This window comes from Myotis davidii, unplaced genomic scaffold (assembly GCF_000327345.1).
Source record: "Myotis davidii unplaced genomic scaffold, ASM32734v1 scaffold905, whole genome shotgun sequence".
In the NCBI taxonomy this organism is placed as follows: Eukaryota; Metazoa; Chordata; class Mammalia; order Chiroptera; family Vespertilionidae; genus Myotis; species Myotis davidii.
The window spans coordinates 119,271-124,908 of record NW_006295819.1 but is presented as its reverse complement, the minus strand read 5'-3'; positions in this window follow the sequence as shown (position 1 = coordinate 124,908).

The following is a 5,638-nucleotide window of genomic DNA, read 5'->3' as shown; positions in this document are numbered from 1 at the left end:
CCTGCTGAGAAATGGCCAAGTCAGGTGCAGTTTACTGTAGCTGTTTGCTATTTTAAACATTTATGGAGTGATAAAGGTTGAACATACTTAAATATTTTATTTTATTTTACTTTATTTATTTTTACTGGCTTGAAGCACTTCAGTCAGTAGTAAATGTTCACAAACTAGGCACTTACTGCACAGTCAAGAACCCCATCAAAAACCAAAACCACCAGAGATTATTTTGCTCTTGGAAGTTGTTCCACATTTTCTACTTTCTGGTTCCTCAGCCAACCACCCCTTCTAAGGTCTTTGTGATTAAAAAAAAAAAAAGTTTCCTCTTTGATGATGCATAGAGCATTGAGGTTTACTTGGTTTTAAAGATATATACATTTTTCTCTCATTATAAAAGACAATGCATGCATGCTTATTATAGATAACAGAAAATGCAGAGGAAATAAGGAGAAAACTTTAAAAAACTAATTTATTACACTACTCAAAATGTTCTTTTTTTAAAAAAATTAGTCATTTAATATTGTTGCAGAGTGGGAGAGATTTCCCACACTCTATGCTCCTTTAGTTCTTATGACTGGACTACTTATAAAATAAGAAAATTGACACAAGACTAGATCAACAGAAGAAAAACAATTTAATATGTGCACAGGAGATTCACAACTTGATGCTGACATCATAAAATGAGGCCCAAAGAAATGATTGAACTAGGACCTATCTATACTTTTTAGACAAAGAAACAAGAAATTTTTGAGAAAATCAACAAGACAAACAAAGTGCTCATTAGAAAGGAATCTAAGCAAGTTTGGGGATTCAGCAATGAGGAACCTGCACAAAAGTTGGGCGTTATAAGGTTTGTTTAAACACGTTTTTTCAACCCTGGATTTTATACCTTTTGTGATAAGGTTGCCTCTCAGTCCTTCAGGAGCAGAGAGAACACCTGAATAGAGCTTTATTTCCTGTTTTTGAGCAGTCAGGAGAGTTAGGGAGTTCTTCCTGCTCCTCAGGTGACTTTAGTTCAAATTAAGCAATCTGCCATTGTGGGCTGTCTCGGGGCAGCCTGCCCTGAGCCTTGACAATATGATTATCAGGCAAACTACTAATTTTCAATAAAATACCATCGTGAATAGTCATAAAGGAAACACTTGTTAATGACCTCATTGCATTGCCATTAGTTAGAAAGCATTTCTTGTCCCAGTTTGGGGTAATGGAATAAGTTTTTCCCTGGCCAGAGAAAGAATGTGGAATCCATTTATACATTTATAAGTACTGTGTATATATGTAGTCACTGTGTGTTTATATATGTATTTATGTATGTATATCTGTATTTACATGCACACACCCCAAATAAGTTCACAATACAATACCTATTCTTGCTTTGTATAATGTGTTCTGATATTTTATTTTCTATATTCTCCTGTTCTACTTTATCCTCTTGAAAAAAACATGTGGCCACAAGCCTATAAAGTGATTTCAGAACCCACTACAGGTTTATAACTCATAGTTTGAAAACATTGCTCTAGTTCTTTGACTAAAGAGTCACGTTTTAACATTCTATGTTGGTTCCATACTCTAATTAGTGCTTCCCAAGATATGTAGGGCAGCACGTGCAAGATGCTCAGGACCAGCAGGATAGTTAAGTCTCTTTGCCTCGAATCCACCTTCAATCCCAACCCTCTGGCCTGACCTAGGGCTGAAGTTCTGAGGATGCCATGAGGAGCAGCTCTTAAGGCAGCGGTTTTCAACCTGTGGGCCGCGACCCCTTTTGCGGTCGAACGACCCTTTCACAGGGGTCGCCTAAGACCATCCTGCATATCAGATATTTACATTATGATTCATAACAGTAGCAACATTACAGTTATGAAGTAGCAACGAAAATAATTTTATGGTTGGGTCACAACATGAGGAACTGTATTTAAAGGGCCAGAAGGTTGAGAACCACTGTCATAAGGGGAAGATGTAACAGCAAGTAGGACATTTTCTGGGTTGTTGAGATCTGCATCCTTTTCAGGGGTGGAGAACCTTTTTGTTGACAAGGGCCATTTGGATATTTATAACATCATTCACAGGCCATACAAAGTTATCAACTTAAAAATTAGCCTGCTATGTTTGGTCAAACAATTAACTCACCCCTAATGCCTTGGCAGGGCCAGACCAAATGATTTCACTGACCTTATATGGCCTGCAGGCCAGACAATCCCCACCCAACTGTTGGGGGCTCTTATTTATACTCACTGCCCACTCTGCTTCAGCCATTGCACATCCCAGTTTGGGATCTCATGCACACTGATTTGAGGGTTGAAAATACATTGCTTTCTAGAATCATTTGGAAACAGCAAACATACTCAATAAATTTAAGTCATGTTTTATAATTATTTATTCTTCACCTATAGCTCTTTTCCTTATCCCTGTAGTTTCTAGTTTTAGCCGAATGGAATTTAATAAGATTTTCTTGGGTCACATCTCAATTTTGACTCTGTGTGACCCTGAGTCTCCTAGGTTTCCTCATCTGCCAAACAAAGGCAGTACTGTCCACTTCACAGGGCTCTGGAAAGGAATACACAATAAGGGTCTGACTCATAATTAAAACCCAATAAGTACAAGTTACTTTTCTTCCATTTCTTGGGAGTTTTATCCCCAGAACACATATTTACAAACAGCGGTGACCACAATCCTTGAGCTAATAAGCAATCCATTAAGAACACAGACAACAAGCCAGACCTTCCCCCTCCCTTCTACGCCTGCTCCTCACGGAACCACAACCCAAAGCTTGTGCTGATAACTAGTTAAGAACCAAAAAAGTTTAACAGGATAGAAACAAGCTGTATTTTCCCTCCAGAGTAACAGCTAAAAGAAAGTCAAATAACAAAACCACACTGCTTATCAACCAGCATATCTATAAAGATACACAGCACCGCTGGCAATTTGGAGCCTGGCTTAATTATCTACTAAGAAAACAAGGAAAAGAAATAAATTTTGGATGTTAACATTGCCAAATATTTATTTCATTGTGGAAGCAGGCACAGCATGGGGATTATGCTATTATCAGCTGCCTTGTGGTGAGAGGCAGTAAAAGTTCAAACCAGAGCAGTCATCAAGCAGATAACTAGTGATGAGCTTGAAATGATCACCTCTCACTTACCAGCTGTGTTTAGAGATTAACTCTTCAGTTTTGCAGTAATTCTAGAGATAATGGTAGGATCTATTGGGAAATAAGTAATAAAGCAATATACATATTGGCACAGAATATGATTAAACTGATGTGTAATTGTTCGTTTCCCGCTTTTAGATCAGGGAGTAGAGGTCACGCTTATTAACCTCTCTTTACCCCTATTTCCAGAAAAAATTAGGTGCTAAGTAAATGTCAAATAGTAACTACATGGGAGGAAATAATGCAGTTAACAGAGTGCTAGATAAGGCATCTAGCCAACAGAAAGTTGGTTAAAGACTGTATTCCCAACTCCTGACCTTGTTAGGCTCAGAGACTGTGCCAAATTATTCATAGATATTATAACACACTCATGCCATTTGTCCCATCAGTGACTTATATGATTTTCAGCTAGAGTCACACCTGTAATTAATCGATGAGAGAGAGACATCGATCAGCTGCCTCCTGCACATCTCCTACTGGGGATGTGCCCGCAACCCAGGTACATGCCCTTGACCGGAATCGAACCTGGGACCTTTCAGTCCGCAGGCTGACGCCCTATCCACTGAGCCAAACCGGTTTCGGCTGGATATCATATATCTTTAATGTCCTCAACTATATTAGAAATGTCAATCAATGGACTAGCTCAGTTATACAGTTGCAGAAACACCTCTTTGAAATAAATATTTCAAATTCCCTGCCTCCAAGATTACCTGAATATATGGACAGAGTCTAGAAAGGAAAAATAAAAATAAATGTATTTCTGGCCAAAAATTGAGGAATAATGAACATTGAAAAATGCTGTTTACATTAGCTCAATATCAAGTTTTTATGGTTATTCATAATTTTCCTAGTTGAAATCTATTTCTTTATGCCATGTATGCTATTTTCTTTGGCAGTTTATATTTCAACTTCCTAAATTTTGTTTCCATAAATTGTAATGTCATAATGATGTCTTCATCTCCAAAACAAATTTCTTATGTGATTATTTCTAAGAAATTTCCTTCATTTCCTTATTCTTTTGTAATTTTGGCAACCCTGAATTTATTTTTGTACACAATATGGTCACGATGCTATTTGTTTAGTGAGTACCACTTCCAGAAAGTTTAGGAAACAATTTTTAAAAAAATGAAGATGAAAAATCATTTATAAAAATATTTTTAAAACCAATAAACATTTTAAAATATTGCACAGAGCTAATATACCAAATGGTTCCCAGGGTTAAGTGAATGATTTTAAATATTTGTAGGCTGATCATATCATCAGATTATCATACCAAGAACAGAAAAATAAATAATCTAGCATTACATAAAAAAGTAGACAGACTAAAGGAAGAATTTTATGGCAGAAATTGGGCTTTATCCAAGTTGCATCTTTTACTACACCTATCACTTTGCCTTACACACGCAAATAAAAATTTAAAAGGTATGGGATGAATAGCTATTATTCCTGAACTTCCTGCCCAGACTTTACACCTTTCATTAGCTGGGCCCTCCAGTCTTCCATGAGGTAGATGGTCCATAAAGACCAAACATTCTCTAGCTCCTTTCGTGGCAGGCAACCAGAGCCTTCCTTTTGTTATTCCTGACACTGCTCAAATTCTGTTCTAGACCTCAGCATTTTGAATATATTTTGAATATATTTGCCTCTCTTATGCCTTCTGGCTTTGAATATATCTGCAGCTCTCTTGTGTTCTTTGGACATGCTGACAGACATTGGCCTCAGAACCTCCTAGGAACTTTGGTTCAGACTCGTTTCTCTTGCTTCGTCAGGTAGACTACTCTTCTCCAGCTCTTACACACAATTCAAACTCTGGCCCATCTGTGTCTGCCGAGAGGTTTTATTCATGCTGAGTGATCAAAACAGGCAAAAGAAAGTAAGGACATTTTAGGTTGTTGCTATCCTCCAAGGGTGTCCTGACCTCAGGACACATTGTTTGCAGAAAACAGTGTGACCCGAAATGATTTGTTCATGCACTTTTTCAACAAACATTTGCTGAATGCTTAGTATGAGTCAGATAGACATTGGCAATGGGTAATGCAAAGAGAACTGAGATCTGTTATCTCCCTTGCAGAGTACATGATCTAGCATGGGAATGTGTAAACCAATGCTCCCTGACAATGTGATCTGTGTCCAAGGGCCAAGGAAACTGCTGGGATGAAGTTATGGGCCTTCTGATGGAGCTGACATTTGAAAAGGCTCCTGAGTGAGTGACAAGCAGGAGCCTCTGGTGACTGGGCCATCCCTAGCCATCTGCTCTATCTCTGCACTGCCTGCCTTGGTGTGAAACTTCAGGTTAAAAAAATAAAATAAACTACTTACTTTTGTTCTCGGGTCATACCATACTGCTTCCAGCTTTCATGCCTTTGCTTACTTGGTCCTCTTTTCTAGAATGTGTCCCTGAATCACTTCCCTTAGGTAACACCTTCCTCTAGAAAGTTTTCTCTGATAGCTGCTACCCTTCCTAGAAAGGGCATCAGATGTATCGCCCCCCTGCCT